The sequence below is a fragment of the Gossypium hirsutum genome, chromosome A04, assembly GCF_007990345.1.
Source record: "Gossypium hirsutum isolate 1008001.06 chromosome A04, Gossypium_hirsutum_v2.1, whole genome shotgun sequence".
NCBI classification, from domain to species: Eukaryota; Viridiplantae; Streptophyta; class Magnoliopsida; order Malvales; family Malvaceae; genus Gossypium; species Gossypium hirsutum.
In genome coordinates this window covers 2,080,157-2,106,340 of record NC_053427.1, presented here as the reverse complement: position 1 = coordinate 2,106,340, position 26,184 = coordinate 2,080,157, and the positions used below count along the sequence as shown (strand labels likewise).

The 26,184-nt window shown below is 32.9% G+C and overlaps 1 pseudogene; it reads left to right on the top strand.

The window, feature by feature from the left end:
• Positions 1–8,662: 8,662 nt before the first annotated feature.
• Positions 8,663–10,282, top strand: LOC107941777 (polygalacturonase-like; annotated as a pseudogene).
• The last annotated feature ends 15,902 nt before the right edge of the window (positions 10,283–26,184 follow it).

The window sequence follows — 26,184 nt, the reverse complement described above, 5'->3', positions numbered from 1 at the left end:
CCCTCACGAGGACCCACCCCCACTACCTCCACCATGTCACCAACCTCTTGCTGCCACTTTGACAGACTTATCCGAGCGATTCACTCACTTTGAGTAGCAGTGCTTCGAGCGATTCGACAGCACCGATGTCTCTTCAATAGATTTGCCACCACCCCCACATCTCTCCTTTGGCATCATCGACCCATGAGGCATCTGATGATGAGGACCTTTGAGTCCCTTTTATTTTTATTTTTATATTTTATATTTTATATTTTTATTATTTATTATCTCTTATTTTTTTTGGAGACTTATGTTTTATATTTTAAACTCTACTTATTTTTATGATTATTATCAAATTATCCTTTAATTCTCTTCCACAATGGTGTTTATTTTCTTATTAGTACCTCAGAATCATGCCTTTCATTAGCCTTATCTACAATTTTCACTCTCGCTACTCCAAGAATATCATCCAAATATTCAAGGCAGTTTCGCTTCTTTCCCTTTCTTCTGATATTATACTTATCTTATTATTATTTATCTTTGTACATTGAGGACAATGTACATCTTAAGTGTGGGGAGGTTATTTATGTGATTATCAGAAAATCCATGAAATTTTTATCATGTTCTCAAATAATTTTCTCATATCATTATTAAAATAAATTTTGATTGATTTTATGATTTTTATTGATATGTTTTGAATTAAATCATAAGTAATTTTGCATTGTTTGTTTAAACTTTAAGACATTAGAGAATCAAGCATGATAAGTTGACTATTGAGAAGTAAAATTGCTAGGTTGTTTCCCTGAATTGAGGTCTTATCTTGAAGCTTTGAATTTACAGGATTGACATCAAACACCCATAAATTTCATGAGATCTTGAGCCTTTTAGAGCATATATCTTTCTTGCTCACTAATTTTATTGGTTATGAGTGTGTCAACATTAATTTGTTATTCTAGAACTTGCTTCGGTTATGCATGTCAAGACCACACCTTCGATTTGATATACTAAAATGATAAAGGCACTTAGGTTCTAACCCATTTACCCTATAATAATAATAAAAGCCTACCCTCATGATTAACCCTTAGTGAATCCCTTTGAGATTAACAAACTATTTTTTTAAATTTACCCTAAATTTTAACCCCTTTATCATACTTTTTGATTTGGTGAGAATTTTTCCTATTTATTGATTCCCTTTTTGTCGATATTTGATTTGGTTAATTGCCTAACTATGTTCTTTCATTCGAATCATATAATTCTCTCTCATACTTGTTTTTGTTCTTAAAAAAATATATATACATACATACATACATACATACATACATACATACATATTGGTAGTAATTCTTTATTTTTGAGCTTAAGTATTTAATTCCATATTCTGAGATGAAGCTCATGTTTATTCAATTGATGTTAGTTATTTTTCCAAGTTAGGTAATTTATCAAGTTAATCTCGATCCTAACCGTTTCTTTTTCATCATTTATCCATACCTTAATCCAAAGACCCGTTACAACCCTTCAAAGACCTTTTGATTTGTGTATCATCTCATTTATAGTGGTGGAGATTTGATTTTCATGGAAGCCTATGGTAATAACTTTTCATGCTTGACTAATGAGTGCTTAATCATTGTACCTTAAACACATTGAGTGATTTGAGTGAATCTTTAGTGAGGATGTCAACCGTTGTCAATTTGGAACTAAAGGTAATTACTTAGACAAAGGAGGATACCTACAGTTTTATGATTGAATTGTTCAATTTGGATTGTATGAAACTTTAATGTTCCTTTAGTTAAGCTCTTAATGTATGATTAGTTGTGAATTATGTTGAACATTATTGATAAGAATTATAAGTTGAGAAAAAATTATTTTAATTGTGAGTTGAGGATTTTGCTTGAGGATAAGCAAATGCTTAAGTGTGGGGATATTTGATAAACCCTAATATATACATATTTTTATCCCATGCTTGGCATATTTATGGATGACTTTTCCTTGGTTTCATTGAATTCGATGCTCCTAATCCTTTAATTTCATATTTTATACTTAGATGAGCATAGGAAAGCGAAAGGAGCGAGAAACAGGCCAAAAATAGACCAAATGGGCATATATCAGTGTTTCACACAGCCTAGGCACGTCCACACGGGTAAACCACACGCCTGTGTGAGGCACACGGGCAGACCACATGCCCGTGTGTCATGGCCGTGTCGACTAGAATACAACTCAGAATTACACAACTCAGAATTCACTTTGGTAATATAATGTCTCCAATTGACAAAACCATTAAGAATTTAACCATTTTGAGCACTAAAATCTAATGGTCATTTTGAACAAAAAAAATTCAACAATCCACTGACAAATTACACAACTGTCAACAAAAAGTATTTCATTATTCCACATCATACCACTGTTTGTATCTTCTTTGCATAAGCTTCAAAATCCCAAAAGAAAACACTAAATCTATTGGTAGTAATTCATACATACATACATACATACATACATACATACATACATACATACATACATACATACATACATACATACATACATACATACATACATACATACATACATACATACATACATACATACATACATACATATTGGTAGTAATTCTTTGTTTTTGAGCTTAAGTATTTAATTCCATATTCTGAGATGAAGCTCATGTTTATTCAATTGATGTTAGTTATTTTCCCAAGTTAGGTAATTTATCAAGTTAATCTCGATCCTAACCGTTTCTTTTTCATCCTTTATCCACACCTTAATCCAAAGACCCGTTACAACCCTTCAAAGGCCTTTTGATTTGTGCATCATCTCATTTATAGTGGTGGAGATTTGATTTTCATGCAAGCCTATGGTAATAACTTTTCATGCTTGACTAATGAGTTCTTAATCATTGTACCTTAAACACATTGAGTGATTTGAGTGAATATTTAGTGAGGATGTCAACCCTTGTCAATTTGGAACTAAAGGTAATTACTTAGACAAAGGGGGGTACCTACGGTTTTATGATTGAATTGTTCAATTTGGATTGTTTGAAACTTTAATGTTCCTTTAGTTAAGCTCTTAATGTATGATTACTTGTGAATTATTTTGAACATTATTGATGAGAATTATAAGTTGAGAAAAAATTATTTTAATTGTGAGTTGAGGATTTTGCTTAAGGACAAGCAAATGTTTAAGTGTGGGGATATTTGATAAACCCTAATATATACATATTTTTATCCCATGCTTGGCATATTTATGGATGACTTTTCCTTGGTTTCATTGAATTCGGTGTTCCTAATCCTTTAATTTCATATTTTATACTTAGATGAGCATAGGAAAGCGAAAGGAACGAGAAAAGGGCCAAAAACGGACCAAATGGGCATATATCAGTGTTTCACACAGCCTAGGCACGTCCACACGGGTAAACCACACACCCGTGTGAGGCACACGGGCAGACCACATGCCCGTGTGTCATGACCGTGTTGACTAGAAGACAACTCAGAATTACACACGGCTTGAGCACTTGTACACGGGCGTGGTACACAGCCGTGTCCCTATCGAGCCCAAGTTTAATTCTACTCAGAAAAGGCCACTTTTGAGGGTTTGGAAGGATTCTAAAGCCTATATAAACCCTTTAAAAGAGGATTAGAGGGGACACGCGGAGTAAGAGGATTAGAGCATTCTAAAGCCTATATAAAACCCTTAGAAGAGCATTCTAAAGGCACTTAGGTTTTAACCCATTTACCCCATAATAATAAAAAAAAGCCCACCCTCATGATTAACCCTTAGTGAATCCCTTTGAGCTTAACAAACTATTTTTTTAAATTTACCCTAAAATTTAACCCCTTTATCATACTTTTTGATTCGGCGAGAATTTTTCCTATTTTATTGATTCCCTTTTTGTCGAGATTTGATTTGGTTAATTGCCTAACTATATTCTTTCATTGAAATCATATAATTCTCTCTCATACTTGTTCTTGTTCTTAAAAAAATAAAAAAATACATACATACATGCATATTGGTAGTAATTCTTTGTTTTTGAGCTTAAGTATTTAATTCTATATTCTGAGATGAAGCTCATGTTTATTCAATTGATGTTAGTTATTTTTCCAAGTTAGGTAATTTATCAAGTTAATCTCGATCCTAACCATTTCTTTTTCAGTCTTTATCCACACCTTAACCCAAAGACCTGTTACAACCCTTCAAAGACCTTTTGATTTGTGTATCATCTCATTTATAGTGATGGAGATTTGATTTTCATGCAAGCCTATGGTAATAACTTTTCATGCTTGACTAATGAGTGCTTAATCATTGTACCTTAAACACATTGAGTGATTTGAGTGAATATTTAGTGAGGATGTCAACCCTTGTCAATTTGGAACTAAAGGTAATTACTTAGACAAAGGGGGATACCTACGGTTTTACGATTGAATTGTTCAATTTGGATTGTTTGAAACTTTAATGTTCCTTTAGTTAAGCTCTTAATGTATGATTACTTGTAAATTATTTCGAAAATTATTGATGAGAATTATAAGTTGAGAAAATTTTATTTTAATTGTGAGTTGAGGATTTTGCTTGAGGACAAGCAAATGCTTAAGTGTGGGGATATTTGATAAACCCTAATATATACATATTTTTATCCCATGCTTGGCATATTTATGGATGACTTTTCCTTGGTTTCATTGAATTCAATGCTCCTAATCTTTTAATTTCAAGTTTTATACTTGGATGAGCATAAGAAAGCGAAAGGAGCGAGAAACGGGCCAAAAATAGACCAAATGGGCAAAAATTAGTGTTTCACACGACCTAGACACGTCCACACGGGTAAACCACATGCCCATGTCAGGCACACGGGCAGACCACATGCCCATGTGTCATGGAAGTGTCTACTAGAAACCAACTTAGAATTACACACGGCTTGAGCACTTGCACACGAGCATGGCACACGGCTGTGTCCCTGTCGAGCCCAAGTCTAGTTCTACTTGGAAAAGGCCATTTTGAAGGTTTGGAAGCATTCTAAAGCCTATATAAACACCTTAGAAGAGGAATAGAGGGGACACGCAGAGTAAGAGGTAGAAAAATACTCAAGGAAAGGCATCGGAATCAACTCGGGAGCAGGATTTACATCAAGACTGAAGATTTCCATCCAATTTCCTAAAAGTTCTTTGGGTTTCTTTATGTTTTGTTGTTTTCTAAACTTTGAGATGTTTTCCATTATTATTATGAACTAAACTCTCTAAATACCTAAGGGAGATTAAACCTAAGACGGATCTTATTATTATTTGAGTTATATGATAAATACTTGTTCTTGTTCTTGAATGTGAATTTAACCCTTGTTTTAATATTCCAGGATATTAACTCAGGTTTTTGATGTGCTTATTCAGAGGAGCAAAAGTCCCTGTTTAAGAGTAGATCATTCATAATTAAGCGGAGTTGCATGCAATCCTAAAGATAGGACGAATAAATCTGTCGAATTAGAGTCAAATCTAATAAGGGAATCCATAGATCGAGTTAATGCGACAATAGGGGTTTTAGTTAGAAAGAGTCAGTTGTTTGTAGTCTCGAAAGGGATATTAACATAAATTAGGGATTTCTACCAATTAAGTCAAGTGAAACTATCGTCTAGCTTAATGGTAGTAAGTGAAGTCTAGGTGGATTCTTCCTTGGGTATTGTCTTCTCTATCAGTTTTCTAAAAAGTATTTTCCAACTTTAATCTATGTCGTGATCTTAGTTAATTAGATAATTAGTTTAGATAAAACATTCTCTTAATTTTTAGGCTAGATAATAGAAAGATAGTAATTACTAGTACTTTTAGTCCTCGTGGATATGATATTCCGATCTCACCATAACTATACTACTGTTCGATAAGTGCGCTTGCCTTAAGCCGAATTTTGTTAGTTAGTTTAGCGATCATCAAACATCATATTATTGACATATGTACTTACTTGTCGAATCCTCATTGAGTACATCCGTATAATAAATCATACAATATTTATAATAATAACAATAAAACATTGAAATTCAATTATAACATTGTATTATTATTATCACACAAACTTACCTCGATACCAAAATGGCAAAAAAGGGGCCTAACGTCAATTTCTCGTTTTCCCCGATTCTAGGTCCGACCCTCATCTTCCTTTATCTATAACATCACATTTAACTTATTTATTACTCGCATTAATCAATTCAGCCCAAAAATCATATTTGGTAAAATTATATTTTTACCCCTAAACTTTGTCATATTTACACTTTTGCCCCTAGGCTCGTAAAATGATTTTCATTCAATTTCATTGCACTTTAGGCCTAATCGAACCATTTCCATAACTATAGCAACCCACAACTCTCATTTAGTCACATTTTTACAACACTTTTATACTTTTTACAAAATGGTCCTTTTAGACATTTTCACCGAAAATCACTTAGTAAAAGTTGTTTATTTAACACCCAGCATTCATTTTCTACCATTAGACATCAAAACACATGCATATCACTCATGGGTAAATTTTTAAACATGAACCCTAGCTCAAACTAATGGTAGAAATAGGTAAATCGGGTTACGAGGGCTTCAAAACTGCAAATAACATTAAAAACGGGGCTAGGATGGAGTTACTATGGAGCTTGAAAGCTTGAATAAAACCCTAGCCCTGGCTTCCATGGTATATTCGGCCATAAGGAAGAAGATGGACTAATTTTGGCTTATTTTCCCTTATTTTATTCTTTTATTTACCAATTTACTAAAATGCCCTTAATGAAAAACTTTTAAAAACATATCATACCATGTCTGTTTTTGTCCACAAATTTCAAGTTCAATCGATTTTTTAGCTTAATTCAACCAATTCGTAATGGTTCACAGGTCGACCAATCTGATGCCTCCCTTCGGACGGATACCTCGGCCAGTTCATTCTATTTCACACAACTATGTCTCCACACTTTGTACTTTTAAAATTTAGTCCTCTTAATTTTATTTTCAAGAATTTAATCCATTTAATTTGTGAATTTACAAATCCACTTTCCATAAACTAGCTTCTAGGATAATTTTTAGTAAACTATCTTTCTCTCCTTACCTATAAATAAGACCTCACTCTCACATTTCTATTCATCCCTCATCATTCATCATTCTCTCTTCTCTCTAAATTCTCTTAGCCTTTTCCATTTCCCACGTCTAGCATCATCTCTTCATAGAGATTTTAGCAATTAAGCCTCTTAAAGAGCCCTTGGTCAGCTACCTTGGAGAGCCATCAGCAAAGGAGCAAAGCAAAGGAACGAAGAGCCTCGTCAGTCAGAGTCTTGGGTGACAGCCGCTTTGATTTGGGTTTAATCTTTCCTTTCTTTAATTTAATCTGAAAATGTTTGCTATGTGTTCTTTGTTCTTGTTTACAACAATGTTAGCTTAATTTTATTTAAGCTAGGATGATTATTTTGATTAAATAATATTTATTTGATTCATGCTTATAATCTTTGTGCCTCAATCGATTATGTTTTCAATTAAAATCAAGTCTGTGTTCTGTTCATACGTGATTGAAATGCACCTGAATTAGTTGAGCGATCCTATCCAGACGACGGCTAGTGGAAACATAAATGAAATGTGCATGCTCAATTTAGATCCTAACACGATTAAATTGCAGGTTGCATAATAGCTCTAACCAAGCTCTGTTATCTGTATAGTTTTTAGATTTGTGTGATTAAACTATTTCAAACCTAACACGTCTCTATTACCTCACACAAATATTAAGAAACCCTTAGTAAATAAGGATCAGTAAAATGCATATTTACTAAGTAAAGGATTCCAAAAGGAGCTAATGTGGTTTCCAAACTCATGAAAGATCGAGTTGCCATAGCATGTTTTTCTGAATATTATTAAGCATGATGATAATAAATTGAGTTTAATTAAAGTAATTGTACCAGTTTATTTCTGTTATAATTGTTGCAAATTGTGTTTAACTCTACTAAAATCTATTTCATTCGTATAGTTGCATGTTTAGGATAAATTGCATTAGGGATCGTTGCATTTAGTTTAATATATTTAATTTTAATCATCACTTCCAAATCATAATGTGTTTTTATTTACCCAGTTGTTAATATAATTTTACAATTAAGTGATTTAGCACAAATACAATCCCTGTGGAGACGATAACTCGATACTTACTTATTACTTGATAACGACTGTGTACACTTGTACAAACCCCAACGTTACAGAAGTCCGGGGTGAATGTTAGCTCGGCTAGGTATTATAGGGCCAGGAAAATAGTGATTGAGAAGAGTGCCAGAAACCACCAGAATTGCTTTCGGCAATATGGTGTAAACCTTCGTCAACCACCAAACCACATCCCTATATCAACAATTTTTATTGAATAATTAGGATTATACATTTCGAAATAACATTTATAAATTTGACGGAACATAATTATATTTGCCACCATCTAGTAAAGATATTATTTTGAAGATAAAATGTAAAATAATGCTTTTCAATCTTTCCATAATAAAATCCTTTCACATAGTTTAAATTATTCAAGTTGTGAAAAAATTAACCACAAAATTATCTAACCGTGGAAGTTGATATTAAAGAAACAAGCTTATCATAGAAATTTAAGCTTGGCCATATGACTTTTCCAAATTGATTAAATAGTAATATATTTGATTGGTTGTAATTTTCTCAAACTTTCTATATATTTGGAACAAAACAAAAGGAAAAGCCATTCTTCCTTTAATTTCAAAACCAAATAAAAACATGGCACCACACCTTAATATTGTTCCTTCCATGTTTGTACTTTTATTATTATTCATTTCAGCCTCTAAAGTTCAATCAGATGCTTTTGATGTTGTTGCCAAGTTTGGCGCAAAAGCTGATGGGAAAACGGATTTGAGTAAGGCAAGTTCAATTGCTCTTAACTTTGTACCCCAAAGGTGAAAATTTGAAAAAATTATGTTTCAAACTGATGTGTTTATTCATTTCATTTTAGCCATTTTTGGATGCTTGGAAAGAAGCATGTGCCTCTGTAACTCCATCAACAGTTGTGATTCCTAAAGGGACATATTTATTATCAAAAGTAAACTTAGAAGGTCCATGCAAGGCTCCTATTGAGATTAATGTTCAGGGCACTATACAGGCTCCGGCTGATCCTAGTGCTTTCAAAGACCCTAATTGGGTTAGATTCTATAGTGTTGAAAATTTTAAAATGTTTGGCGGAGGAATTTTCGATGGTCAAGGAAGCATTGCTTATGAGAAGAATACTGTCGAGAATCGTGAATTTCGTTCCAAACTTCCCGTTGTCAGCTTTCTTCCCTCTTGCCAGAATTTATTTATTCTTTTTCCTCTTATTATTATTATCAAAATATAATTATAATTAACATCTTTTTTTCGTGTGTTACTTTGCTAACTCCAAAATTAAACAGAATATAAGGTTTGACTTTGTGACCAATGCATTGATACAAGACTAACTAGCAAAGATAGTAAACTATTCCACATTAATGTTTTTGCTTGCAAAAACATTACCCTCGAACGTTTGAAGATAGAGGCACCGGACGAGAGCCCAAACACAGATGGGATTCACATGGGCAAATCAGAGGGGGTCAATATTATTGCCTCTGACATTAAAACTGGTGATGATTGTATTTCTATCGGAGATGGCACTAAAAATATGGTCATAAAAGAAATAACTTGTGGACCAGGACATGGTATAAGTATCGGTAGTCTTGGAAAGTTCCAAAATGAAGAGCCAGTTGAGGGAATCAAAATCTCAAACTGCACCATTACTAATACTTCAAATGGAGCTCGAATCAAAACTTGGCCAGGCGAACATGGTGGGGCAGTATCAGAAATACATTTTGAGGATATTACCATGAATAATGTCTCTTCCCCTATCCTAATTGATCAACAATATTGCCCGTGGAATAAATGCAAGAAAAATGTATAACATTCTTATCAAAATCCTAATAGAGTGACAATATTTAATCGATCATTGAATCATTGTTGTGTTGATGCAGGAAGAATCCAAAGTTAAACTAAGCAACATTAGCTTCAAGAACATCCATGGCACATCTGCGCTTCCAGAAGCTATCAAGTTTATTTGCAGCGGTTCTTCGCCATGTCAAAATGTGGAACTTGCGGACATTGATATTAAGCACAATGGAGCTGAACCCGCAACATCCCAATGTTTGAATGTCAAGCCTATAACTAGTGGCAAATTAAACCCGATTCCATGTTCCGGCCCTGTCCCAAAAACCCCTAGCGCCACCGCTTAAAGCATACCAACAAATTCAATGCAATTGTAATTAATATATTTATTCATATTATATAAAAACAATTATTTTTCATTTTAATTCTTTGCTATTAATAAACTTTTGCTATGAATTCAATGCTTTTAATATACACATCAATACAAAGAGCCGAAATGTGATAAAATTTAGTTCATTTAAACTAATAACAAAACCATTACTGGGTTTCTATATTGAATTAGAATTAATTATTGAAGTTTTCCTTATCTAAGTATAATTTTTTTTATAAAATCCATCTTCCAACGCAGTACTTTTAAGGAAAAATAAAATATTAAATTCGAGATTCTAATTAAAATAAAAGTCCGTCGTCCAAATTTTTTGCACAACATATTCCTGTATTATTTTTGTGCTTAAACATATGATTATATTTGTGCATTGGTTTGTTTCTTTTTCCGTTGACTTTACACTTTTCATGGAAGAAGATGCAATGGTTACCATGAGATATGACCAGATCATTTTGGGTGAACGGATATAAATTAAAGGGATTGAGGATATCCTATGAGGCTAAAGCACAAACGAAAAATTCATTGGACGAGCACTTGGTGAGTTGTTTTCATAATGATATATAATAAGGAGAGGTCGGTCATGGCACTTAATTACAAACTATTTCAGCTCTAAGTATATATCCAGTGGGCCCCTCTACTAGCTCTATACAACCTTGATAGTTTGCATTTGAATTGATGAGATGAATAAATAAAATTGATGAATTACAGAAAAAGATCGAATGTATCACTATCCGTAGTGAATGGAATTTCTCATTATAAGAGAGGGATGACTTAGAGACTAAATTAATTTATTCGAATTATTATTTAATTAATAGTAATCACTTAACTGATGCTTGAAGTAAAAATTCAATTAATTAATTAGCGCAGTCTTGTTGAACAAGATTATTAAATTCATTTACCCATAGATTCTATTGTGGTAAACATGTCGTGAATTTAACGGAATTAGAACTAGGTTTGGAAAATAATTTAATTGTGTGAATTAGTAAAATTTATTACAATTGATTAATTAAATTATTAATATTTTGGGAAATAGAAAATTTTTTATTTGGTTGGTTAAATTATGTGAGTCGACTAAATTTCTAAATAACACATATAACTATACCAAATACATCAGATAGACCCAATGACCCATCTCATGCAAGATGGGTGACAACCCTATCTGTAAAGGGTGTTGAAGCCTATACATATTCCTACTAGAAAATTTTGTATACTCTCTTAAAATGTTATTATATTTTTTTCTTCTTCTTGTTCGACCAAGACTCTTGCGTTTTTTCTATAAATAGAGACCATAGGCTTGGTCAACCACACATGATGTGAAGCATCGTTATTGTAAAACTTTATTGAGATTTAATTTCAAAAAAAAAATTCTATATTTGAATGTTTACATTTTCAGTTTTTGGCCCATAAAGAGACATCAATATTCGCCACTCCAATATCAATAGAACGTTTTCATAGCTTTCATCCGTTCATGGATTAGAGCCTATGCTTTAACTATGTAACAACCCAAATTTTAGTGAAATCAAAATAGTGGTTTTGGGACCACAAATCCGAGTCTGAAAAATAAAATTGTTTAAATTTCATAAAAAGATAGGTGATATGATAGGAATATTGCATGAAAATTTTTATGAAAAAATTTTATCGATTCTGTGTCTAATTGCAAAAAGGACTAAATTGAATAAAATGTCAAAGTTGGATTCTAATAGCTATAAGGATCAAATAGCATCCTTAAATAGCAGGTAGACCATTGATGAAAAGTATGTGGATATTTTTAGTGATTCATCCATGGAAAAATTGAAAAAGGATAAGGACTAAATTAGAAATTGAATTAATTAATATATGATAAATGATTAAATAGAAATAAAAAATTTATTTTATATCATTTTCTTCGTAAAACACATGGAAACCCTACCAGATAGAAAGGAAACTTTTCAAGCTTCAATTGGTAAGCTCTATGTCCCGTTTTTTAGTGATTTTCATATTTTTGAGACCGGTGAAGCTTAATTTCTCTATTTAGGGGATTAATTTAAAAAGAAATCAAAATTTAGAAAATTTTCCATTGATGAATATGTTGTAAATTGAAATTTTATGATTGAAAATGAAAGGTTGTTGATAGATAAACAACTTTTACAAAGTGATTTTTAGTGAAAACATGCGTAGGGACTAAATTGAAAAGTGGTGAAATTCTTGGAAAAATTCTTAAATTTATGAAATAAAAGTGATGTAAAAGTTATATTAGAATTTTTATTAGGCTTGGAATAAGGAGTAAATTGCATGAATTTCAATTTCCGAGCCTAGGGATGAAACTGGAATTAATTAAAAGTTTAGGGGCAAAATGGTACTTTTGTCTAGAAAGTGAAATGGACTCAATTGAATGTGGAAATTATGGAATTTATGATTACATTTATTTATATAGATCCAGAAGTATCGAACAAAGAAAAAGGTCAAGGAAAAGAAAAAGCCTCGGATTAGAAGATACGATCAATTGTCAAGGTAAGTTCGTATAACTGAATTAAGTATGAAAATGTATTGATTTAATTATTGACTTGTGAGAATTATGATATGTAAACGACATGTATATGTAGCATGAAAATGTTGACACATGATATATGTAATTGATGAAAAGGCACAAGAATCTGTTCGAATATTGATTTCCGATTGGACAGGTGATTACCGTTGTAAATGGGGTCTTGCATACGATGCAGTAAAGGTTATTCTGAAAGGGGTAATCTTTTGATCTTATTATGAAAAGGAATTTCACCTGAAATGGTGACACTTGAAAAGGAACGTACACTTTGTGTGCATACTTGAAAAGGATTTTACACTTTGTGTGTACACTTGAAAAAGATTTGTACACTTTGTGTGTACACTTGAAAAGGAAACGTACACTTTGTATGTACACTTGAAAAGGATTTGTACACTTTGTGTGTACACTTGAAAGGGAAATGTACCTCTTGTGTGTACACTTGAAAAGGAAATGTACACTTTGTGTGTACCATTTGAAAAGGGAATGTGCACCTCGGGTGTGCAACTGGAAAAGGAAAGGTCCATCGAAAATTCAAAGATTCAAAAGGAAATGGTATAATAAGTGAAATAAGAAGAAATGACATGATGAGCTCATCTATGCATATTAGTATTTTTGTACTAACCAATTTGGTTGAATGATTGTCAATAGGCAATATTTGCTAGTTTTCTAATTTTATGGATAATTGTTTTATATGTGATTTACTTGTTAAGCATGATTGGTAAGTGTAGTTTTAGTGAAAACATGTGTAGGGACTAATTTGAAAAGTGGTGAAATTCTTGGAAAATTCTAAAATTTGTGAAATAAATGTACTATAAAATTTATATTAGAATTTTGATTAGGCTTGGAATAAGGAGTAAATTGCATGAATTTCAATTTCCGAGCCTAAGGATGAAACTAGAATTAATTAAAAGTTTGGGGGCAAAATGATACTTTTGCCTAGAAAGTGAAATGGACTCAATTGAATGTGGAAATTATGGAATTGATGAGTAAATTTATTTATATAGATCCAGATGTATTGAACAAAGAAAAAGGTCGAGGAAAAGAAAAAGTCTCGAATTAGAAGATACGATCAATTGTCAAGGTAAGTTCGTATAACTTAATTAAGTATGAAAATGTATTGATTTAATTATTGACTTGTGCAAATTATGATATGTAAATGACGTGTATATGTAGCATGAAAATGCTAACACATGATAAATGTAATTGATGAAAAGGTACAAGAATCTATTCAAATATTGATTTCCGATTGGACAGGTGATTACCGTTGTAAATGGGGTCCAACATACGTTGCAGTAAAGGTTATTCCAAAAGAGGTAATCATTTGCTTTCATTATGAAAAGGAATTTCACTCGAAAGGGTGACACTTGAAAAGGAAACGTACACTTTGTGTGTACACTTGAAAAGGATTTGTAGTCTTTGTGTGTACACTTGAAAAGGAAACGTACACTTTGTATGTACACTTGAAAAGGATTTGTACACTTTGTGTGTACACTTGAAAAGGAAATGTACCCCTTGTGTGTACACTTGAAAAGGAAATGTACACTTGGTGTTCATTTGAAAAGGGAATGTGCACCTCAGGTGTTCCACTGGAAAAGGAAAGGTCCATCGAAAATTCAAAGATTCAAACGGAAATGGTATAATAAGTGAAATAAGAAGAAATGACATGATGAGCTCATCTATGCATATTAGTATTTTTGTACTAACCAATTTGATTGGATGATTGTGAATAGGAATTATTTGCTAGTTTGCTAATTTGATGGATAATTGTTTTATATGTGATTTACTTGTTAAGCATGATTGGTAAGTGTAGTTTTAGTTATATGAACTTACTAAGCATATAATGCTTACTAGGTTTATTTTCCTATTTTATAGTGCTCAAAGCTTGTAAAGATTGAATTAGGGTCGGAGCAATCATCACACTATCAACTCCATGATCTTGGTATAAATGATAACTTGTTTTGATATAATAGCATTTATAGACTAATGTGGCCAAATGATGAAGTAATATGTTGATTTGTAAACTAGCTATTGAAATGGCTAGTAATGTGTATCTTGAGATGACTTGGTATGGTATGTTGTTATATGATAAGTTTTATATGTTTAACAAGTTAAAAAACACTTTTCATGAGACATATTTTGTGAAGTAAAGAAAAGGTAAACTTATGAGCATAATTAAGGTTAGTAATATATCAAATTGGATGATGGAAATTGGTTGGATTGGTTGGAATATACATATAAGTTTTCATGCAGGAAAATGGTTAAAGTTGGGTGAGAAATAGGCCTATAAAATGGCCTTATTTCGTCCGCACGGGTAAGACACACGAGAGTGTGTCTAGGCTGTGTGTGATGCACGGCCTGGGTACATGGGCATGTGATCCGGCTGTGTGTCCCCTACACCTGAATTAAATGAAACAAAATGCTCAATGTTGGCCACACGGCTGAGACACGGCCGTGTGAAGTTTGTAGCTATTTTTGAGAAATTAATTTACCACACAGCCTAAGCACGCCTAAGAACACGGGTGTGTGCCTTAGCCGTGTGCCCCTAATTCGTTGATGACGTCATAAACAGAGAGTTACACAGTTGTGCGTAATGCACGGCCTGACCACACGGGCGTGTATGGTACTGTTCATAAGTGAAATTTTGAAAATTTTGCGAGAAATTTTATGAGATTTTGATTTAGTCTCGACTCATTTCTAATGTTTATATTGGGCCTTCAGGGTCCAATTAACGGATGTTATAAGTAATCTTGGGAAATGAATAGTAAATTATATGTTTGATCTGTAAATGTTCTATAATGATCGGTAATACCCTGTAACCCTGTTTCAGCGACGGATACGGGTTAGGGGTGTTACAAACTAGCTGATGTGTATGAATAGTTGAGAAGATCGTGTTGGTAGAATGTTGAGAAACAACTTAGATCGCCTAATCTAGAACACAAGTATGATTTTGAAGAAAGGGTTTGTCCCTATAAATATGAAAACTGCTTGGTTTTAGAAATTTTTAATTTTTTTGTTGTTTAAAAAAATCATTCTCTAAATGAATGTTTCCAACACAATCAAGATTGATCTCTAATTTCTAAATTGAATAGGTCACTAATAATTACTTGGCCTTTCTAGTCCACAGCCAAACCTAGTGCTTTTCTAACCTCCCAAGCTTCTTTGACAAACTTGCATAATATCTTTCTTCTCGAATGTTCGAATCTATTGAGGACTCATTAACCACATTATTCGATAATGACGTGACACTGTTTTATGTTTACTTATTACATATAAAAAAAATTAAACCCCAAAATGGAGAATGAGACAAAATTTTGTGCAACTGTAAAGAGATTTTTAGAGAGGAACGTTATTTACATAGAGATTAAGTGTAATGTTTGTGTATTTTGCGATTATCACTTAAAGATCCCGAAATTTGTTGATGCGGTTTGGAGTTTTTGCCTTTAGATTCTCAATGTTAGTCTCTTTTTCTGATTTTTGTGTGTTTTGGCTTGAAACTTTCTTTTTTCATGGTTTCTTTTCTGATTCGGGGTTCATGTTGGAAATTCATTTAGAAAAGTAGCCAGGGAAGGAACATTAGAGTTTTAAATTCTTTTGTAAAATGGGCATTTACTGTGATATCTAATGTAACACCCCTTCCCTGTGTTCGAGGCCAGGATAGGATACGAGACATTACCGGACTTAAAATTTCATTCGAATTAAAATCATTCAAACACATGTACATTGTCCCTTCTAAGGGCCTACAGGGCCCAAAACATACATCGGGGGTGATTCGGGACTAAATCGGGAACTTTAAAAACTTTTGGGAAACTTCAAAATTTTTATCATGAAACAGGGTCACACGCCCGTGTGGGTAGGCCATGTGGTCACACACGACCGTGTGGCTTGGGACATGCCCGTGTCCTCAGCCCGTGTAACTCTCTGTTTATGACGTCAGCAATAAAATAGGGTCACATGGCCAAGGCACACGCCCGTGTCCTTAGGCCGTGTGTCACACATGGCTTAGGCACATGCCCGTGTGTCTACCCATGTGGACAAATTTGAGGCTATTTTCCAAGCCATTTGCCACCCTCAATTTCATACGCACATGATTACTTTTATTGCGATTAACATGACACATTTAGACAATTAGACATCCACAATTATAGCTCAAGCATGACATTTCCACAACAACTTACACATACATAACACACTATTCTTATCAAGTCTAAACCTACCCAATCACATGTAATATGCATCATTAAAATTGCTTCCATCTTACACATTTAAGTCTTAATTATCACCAAGCTAAAATGACACATTTCCATAATCAAGCATTCATGCAATATAACACCATCTATCTCTAGCAAACACCCACCACCACACCATAAAGGCATTGGAACATTGATGGTCGCAAAACTAACTAACAAAATTTGACTTAAGGCAAGCACACCTATCGAACAGTAGTATAGTTATGATAAGACCGGAATATCGTATCCACGAGGACTAAAAGTATTAGTAATCATTATCTTTTTATTATCTAGCCTAAAAATTAAGAGAATGTTTTATCTAAGCTAATTAACTATTTAACTAAGATTGCGACATAGATTAAAGTTAGAAAATACTATTTAGAAAACCGATGTAGAAGACAATACCCAAGGAAGAATCCACCTAGACTTCACTTATTACCATTAAGCTAGACGAGCTTTTCACTTGACTTAATCCGTAGAAATCCTTGATGTTAATATCCCTTTCGAGACTAAAACCAACTGACTTTAGGTTGATTAATCGAAATCTCTTTCTAATTAAAACCCTTATTGTCGCATTAACTCGACCTATGGATTCCTTTATTAGATTTGACTCTAATCTGTCATATTTATGTCATCTTATCTCTAGGATTGCATGCAACTCCGCTTAATTATGAATGCTCTACTCTTAAATAGGGAATTTTGCTCCTCTGAATAAGCACATAAAAAACCTGAGTTAATATCCTGGAATATTAAAACAAGGGTTAAAATCACACTTAAGACTAAGAACAAATATTAATCATATAACTCAAATAATAATAAGATCTGTCTTAGGTATTATCTCCCTTAGGTATTTAGAGAATTTAGTTCATACTAATAATGGATAACATCTCAAAGTTTGGAAAACAACAAAACATAAAGAAACCCAAAGAACTTCTAGGAAATTGGATGGAAATCTTCAGTCTTGATGTAAATCTTGCTATTGAGCTGATTCTGATGGCTTTCCTTGAGTATTTTCCTGCCTTTTACTCCACGTGTCCCCTTTAATCCTCTTCTAAGGTATTTATATAGGCTTTAGAATGCTTTCAAACCTTCAAAAGTGGCCTTTTCTGAGTAGAACTAGACTTGGGCTCAACAGGGACACGGTTGTATGCCACGCTCGTGTGCAAGTGCTCAAGCCGTGTGTAATTCTGAGTTGGTTTCTAGTTGACACGGCCATGACACACGGGCATGTGGTCTGCCCATGTGAATCACACGGGCGTGTGGTTTACCCGTATGGAAGTGCTCAAGCCGTGTGAAACATTGATTTATGCCCATTTGGTCCGTTTTTGGCCCATTTCTTGCTCCTTTTGCTTTCCTATGCTTACCTAAGTATAAAACATGAAATTAAAGGATTAGGAGCATCAAATTCTTTGAAACCAAGGAAAAATCATCCATAAATATGCCAAGTATAGGGTAAAAAAATGTATAAATTACGGTTTATCAAATATCCCCACACTTAAGCATTTGCTTATCCTCAAGCAAAATCCTCAGCTCACAATCAAAATAAATTCTTCTCAACTTATAATTCTCATCAATAATTTTTCAAAATTATCCACAAGCAGTCATACATTGAAAATTTAACTAAAAGAACACTAAAGTTTCAAATAGTCAAAGTTGAGTTTTTTAATCATAAAATTATAGGCATCCCCTTTTATCTAAGTAATTATCTTTAATTCCAAATTGTCATTGATTGACATCCTTACTAATGGTTCACTCAAATCACTCAATGTGTTTAATGTTCAATGATTAAGAACTCATTAGTCAAACATGAAAAGTTATTACCGCAGGCTTGCATGAAAATCAAATCTCCACTACTATAAATGAGATGATACACAAATCAAAAGGTCTTTGAAGGGTTGTAACGGGGTTTTGGGTTAATGTGTGGATATAGGCTGAAAAAGAAATGGTTAGAATCGAGATTAACTTGATAAATTGCCTAACTTGGAAAAATAACGAACATCAATTGAGTAAACATAAGCTTCATCTCAGAATATGAAATTAAATACTTAAGCTCAAAAACAAAGAATTACTACCAAATGTATGTATGTATCTATGTATTTTTTTTAAGAATAAGAACAAATATTTGTATAAGAGAAAATTATAAGATTCAAATAAAATAAAATAGTTAGGTAGTTAACCAAATCAAATCTCGACATAAAGGGTATCAATAGGAGAAATTCTCAACGAATCAAAAAGTAGGTTAAAGGGGTTAAATTTTGGGAAAATTCAAAAAAAAATAGTTTGTTAAGCTCAAAGGGGTTTACTAAGGGTTAATTATGAGGGTAAGCTTTTTATGGGGTAAATGGGTTTAAAACCTAAGTGCCTTTATCATTTTAGTATATCAAATCAAAAGTGTGGTCTTGACATACATAATCGAAGCAAGTTCTAGAATAACCAATCAATGTTGACACACTCATAACCAATAAAACCAGTGAGCAAGAAGGATATATGCTCTAAAAGGCTCAAAATCTCATGAAATTTATGGGTATTTGATGTCAATCCTGTAAATTCAAAACTTCAAGATAATACCTCAATTCAGGGAAACAACCTAGCAATTTTACTTCTCAAAAGTCAACTTATCATGCTTGATTCTCTAATGTCTTAAAGTTTAAACAATCAATGCACAATTATCTATGATTTACTTCAAAACATATCAATAAAAATCATAATCAATTAAAATTTACTCTAATAATGTTATGAGAAAATTATTTGAGAACAAGATAAAAATTCAGGGATTTTCTGATAATCACATAAATAACCTCTCCACACTTAAGATGTACATTGTCCTCAATATACAAAGATAAATAATAAGAAGATAAGTATAATGTCAAAAGAGAGGGAGAGAAGTGAAACTACCTTGAATATTTGGATGAGATCCTTAGAGTAGCGAGATCGAGAATTGTAGAGAAGGCTGATGAAAGGCATAGTTCTGAGGGACTAATAAGAAAATAAACACCACTGTGGAAGAGATTTAAAGGATAATTCAATAATGATCATAAAGATAAGCAGGGTTTAAAAATATAAAACATAAGTCTTCAAAAATATATAAGAGAAAATAAAATTTAAATAAAAATAAAAATAAAGGGACTCAAAGGTCCTCATCATCAGAGTCGTGGATCGGTGGCACTGGAGAAGAGATATGGAGGTGGAGGCTAATCTATCGGAGAGTGGCATCGATGTTGTTGAACCGCTCAAAGCACTGCTGCTCAAAGCGAGTGAATCGCTCGGTTAAATCTGTCAAGGTGGTAGCCGGAGGTTGGTGACGTGGTGGTGGTGGGGGTGGGTCCTTGTGAGAGGGACGGAAATCATCAGTAATGCCCTGTATCACCCCTATCCCGTAACCGTTGTCGGAATAGGAAAGGGGTATTACCAGACTTGTAACTCATGTCAGAATAGTAAAATTTTAAACTTTTTCTTGAAATAAAGATCATTCATTTAGATAAATGCTAAATACAGCCAAGGATAAAATTAAACTTCTATAAGTACACATTCAAAAGATGCCATTTTCGCATGGCTTATATACATTAACCAGAATATTATTCCGCTACTAGTCTATTCTATACATGCCATAAAATAATCCAAAACATAGCAGTACCAAACAATGGATAGTGATAGTGTGACGAGTTGTTGACGATCCCCGAGCAAAGGCCAAATTTGATAATCTATAAAACAGAGAAACGTAACAACAGAGTAAGCTTTCAAGGCTTAGTAAGTCTTAAGTAAAACAATTAACTTTGCTAGATTAAATACATTTATAACTTACACAAAATCCAAGTGAAGTCTCGGTGGGCTTAATAAGCCTACACAAGTACATAATACATACCTGGCCAACTTAATGTGCTGAACATCCGTAATTGTTGATTTATTACTAAGTCACTTAAGATTAGGCCTTACACAAATCACGTTTTGAAATGTCAAGATATACCACCATTCGGTCAAATAGATTAAACCCTATGTATGCACATGTAATTCATCTACTTCATCCCAATTTAAGAGTATATACCCCTTCGCATTTGAAAACATCAATGCTACTTTTAGTTTAATCAGTCGAACTAAAACATAACACTATAATCACATTCGGTTTCCATATTTGGAAGCACATATTCATGTTTTCATCTTACATAAACAATTTGATAGAGTCAATACTCATTGAATATAAATTATAACCATCTCATAAGTGATTCCCCAAGTACATTTGTAATACAAACGAAATCGAGTTCACATAGCAAGTAAGTATCACTTACCATATACTTAACCTTTGTACACTTACCGTTTCCATAGTTACCAATTACCAATTCAATCTTTTAATACCTCTAACCACTTAATCATATGCACTCATTTCGTGCACATAGATAAATGTATATATGTATTTAGGAGCTTAGTTCTTTAGTTCATATTCACATTAATATTTCAAATAATCAAATCATGACAAGTATTAAAGTTTCATATACGTATATAAAGGACCAAACATATTCCTTATCACATATACATAAATGACCAAATGCAATCCATACCTTGTATTTGCACATCCTGCCGAATACAACTCAAATTAGTAAATTTTTATGAAACTAATTAAATCCTTATCTTAAAGATATACAAATGGTCTTCGGCTTGAAATAATTCAAGGCACTTAGCCATAGTCTACTAGGTTTAAAAAAAATCCGAATCCAGTTACCAGTACCAAGCCTGCGGGACTTTAAGCCCGGATATATCATCATAGTTAATTCACAAAGTTGTATACACATCAATTCACATACCTTTGATCTTTCCAACACGGAAACACATTAATAAGGTATCACTTCATTCGAACTTATTCGCATCTCAATATAGCTAGTCTCATTTCACAAGAGCCATTAGGCCACATCACGTAGTCAGCGAGTGTTAACCCGGATACTTCCCAAATTCCATGTATATTTAATCACATGTTACCACATTTCACACAAACTATCACCATTGTAATTCATTAACCTCATTCGAATATAAGCATATAGCATGTACCTTAACTTCATGTCATAATATCATTCGACTTTAATACATATTTATATATATATCCCTTTCAATAAACTTCCAACTAAATAAGAAAATACACACATGACTTACATTCTTCTCATGACAACCATTCGGCTAAACAACATATAAGTCACTACACCTTCAATTTATAAAACTATCAACACATATTACATATACATTGCTTACGTTTATAAAATAGCCATTCGGATAACTTGCACACATTTAAATTTTAGCCATTTTGGCCTCACCACCTATATATTTATCTTGTACATCAATTCAGAAATAGCTTATAAGAACCTCAATTAGTTTCAACAATGTTTACAACAAAATCACAGATTCACTACAATCTGTTTTCTTGAGCAACAATCATTAAATTATTTGTAACTAGAGCTACGAAACTCCAAATGAAGTACTGTAAATTTTTCTCGAAAATAGACTCATATATCTTCTATCCATAAAATTTTCAGAATTTTTTGTTTTACCAATCAAAACCAGAATTTTCTTAAAATTTCCCCTTTTTCACTGCTTGACTATACTGACCACTCTTCACTACAAATCAAATTTCTCATTGTACAGATTTCAAAATATGTTCTTGTTTATTTCATTTGAAACTAGACTCATTAAGGAGTCTAAGAATATAAATTTTATCTTATAAAAATTTTTGTACTATTTATAATGATTTTCTAAAAATAGAACAGGGGATTTCAGATTCATTCTAACACTGTCACACACAACTTTAAATATCTCTCTATAGGAAATTCCTTTGCTTGCACTGTTTATTTTATAAGAAACTAGACTCATTAATATTTGATTACATATTTTATTCAGTCTCTAATTCCACTCCAAAAATTTATGGTGATTTTCAAAAATCACGCTACTGCTGCTGTCCTACGCAGATTATTACAATTTGCTCTTAAATTTCCAAGTCCAAACACTTAAGAACTTACCATTTGAGTTTAAAACATATCATCATATATAAGTACTTCGTATTATCACATACAAACCATAATTTAAATATCACTTTTCTAATAACCAATCGGCTAAGGCTCATAGAAGTAACTTATTCCTTATCATTTTACTATAGGTAATTACACCAATTCATAGTCCCATCTTTACCCGTATTCCATATCATTCTTCATTATAACTAAACTTATATGCTAGAAACTTACCTTAAGAGTTATCGATGACTATAATTCTACGGCTATTCGCTTAGTTTTGCCTTCCCTTTTTCCGACTTTTGTCCTTGATGCTCTTGAGCTAATGATTAACAAATTTACAAATTAAAAAATTCTACCATGACAATTATAGCCGAATAACATAGACTAAGAAATTAATGTACATATAACACGTATACATATATAATTAGCTCAACCTTCAATAATTCAATTTGCTAATTAAAACATAGAAATTTATAACCAATTCAAAATTCCTTAACAATGGCCGAATATCAAAAGGGCTATCAAAGGACATCATCAACTAACTAACAAGCTTCAATTGTAATTCAAAACTTAAGTTCACATTAGGCCAATATAAGCAAAACAACCATTCAAAGCTCACTTCAATTATTTAACAAATAATACTAATGTTTAATACTATCTCCCAATTTGGTATGAGTTACCGAATGAAATTAAACTCCTAATTCATGCACTAAAATCACATTCGGCACAAGCAAGCTTCATTTCAATTATGCCACTCTTAAACTTATCCATAATACCCTAAGTTCATTTAGTAGCTAGGCAACAATTATACAAAAACAACAAGCATTTAACAACAATGTACTTAACCAATTCCTTAAGCATACATTCGGCAATATATATATTAATGACTAAAACACTTAGGCCGGTTCTAAAACATCCATAAATCTTCATAATAGCACATGTAACTAGCTCAAATCTCAAACCATCTAATATACTATCAAAATATATATAATATTACAACCAATTTACCATTCCTTAATATGACCGAAGCTAAGCTTTACATGAACTTTGAAAATCCTTACAAACATCACTTATTTCTTAAAATTAAAACTCAATTCTACCAATTCAAAACTCCATTCAGCAATTAAACATGAATTACGAGCTTTAAAACAAAATTTCCACATTTCTCTTAAATGGTCGAATGCACTATGATCACTTAATCTAGAACTAAAATCATGGGTTATCTACCACATGTCATTAACAACCAAATTTCATAATCAATTTGACAAAAATCACATTACATACCTTTAGAATTAGATCTATGCATATGGTCGATTATTTGAGCTTCACTCCCTTATTCTTTCTTTACCACGGCAATGAAGAAGAAGAATGAACCAAACTTTGTTTTTTTTTCACCCCAAAATATTTTATTTATCTTTTCTTTATAAATTAAGGCCATATACTATTAATATACTTAAATTCATTTTCTATGCACCCTAATCATTATGGCCGGCCACTACTTCTCAAAATGGGGTATGTGACATGCAAGTCCCCATTTTGAGAATCATGCACTAATTAGTCTTCAAATTAATTCATCACTTTTTTTTTGTTTCTCACATAAGCCCTTTGACTAAAATTCACATTCAACTAACATAATTTAAGCATCAAAATTTCACACATGCACTATCACACATAGTAGATATGAATTTTACTATTTAATAAATTTTATAACTCGATTTTGCAGTCCCAAAACCACATCTCGACTAGGGTCAAATTAGGGATGTCACAACTCTCCCCCTCTTTAGGGATTTTCGTCCCTGAAAATCTTACTAGTGACTACGTTAGGATAACGTCCTCTTGTTTTAAAACAAATACGTAACATCAACTCAGATATTCATAACCCACATTTTCATTCATATATATATAAGCCGTAACATGGCCGAAAGTATACATGTTCTTAAACATCCTAATGAATATCCTTTATAACATTATCATATCTAAATATTCAACTTAACTTATTTCCAAAAGAAGATCAACTTCCACGTACCTGAACATTTAGTTCATTCAATACATCCAATCATATTTAAAGTTACCCGTATACAGTCGAATAGGCATAAAGCTTAACACAAGTGATGCCAGTGTACTAAACACGGTCTTACACACTATAACAAATCAATGTCGTCGTCCTAGACGAGATCTTACATGAAACAAAATCCGTACACACAGTGCCCACTGACTGATCTCACACACATAGTGCTCGGTTAAAGAATTCGCACACACAGTGCCCACTGACCGATCTCACACACATAGTGCTCGGTTAAAGAATTCGCACACACAGTGCCTCAATTCATTCGCACACATAGTGCCTATATTCATTCGTTATTTCACATTGAAATAACTTAACCAAGTCTATAAAACATTATATAAGTACACTTTAAACGTGTCCTTTCATTTAACTTTGAATTCATATAGTAATGAACACTTAAACTTTGCTCGAATCACCGGCATTAAGCCTATTACGAACGAAGGCCCGAATACACATCACCAGCACAAAGGCTGCTAGGCATGAAGGCCTGATTACACATCACCGGCATGAATGCCCTTCAGGACTTAGCCCGGATGTAACACCGGCACGAATGCTCTTCGGGACTTAGCCCGGATGTAACACCAGCATGAATGCTCTTCGGGACTTAGCCCGGATATAACACCAACACGAATGCTCTTCGAGACTTAGCTCGGATATAACTCTCAATTCTAATGCACACACATATATATATATATATAACATAACACATTAGTATATCATTTACATTACTCGAATACAAGCACTACATGCTTATCAACCATTCAAATTTCGGTTCAATGGCCACATACAAAGATCACATTTTCGTTTCACTATCCAACTTAATTTCTATAATTTCAATGATCGAATCACATGGGCGCCACATACACTTCTATGAATATAAATTTCTATGGAAACTGAACACATAGATATACCACCATTTCCCATACGCATTTCGTAAATAACACTCACATACCTGAACAAACTTAATTTAGTGAACGAATTCGGATACCGTATAGCATAAGCTTCATAGTTCTAGTCTTTTTAATAGTTTTCCAACATTCAGCCCACTAGGTATAACCTGAACTCATCACTGGCACAAGCCTATTGAACTTTGAGTCTGAAACACATTACCAGCCATCATGCTTGTTACAGCTCGATAGG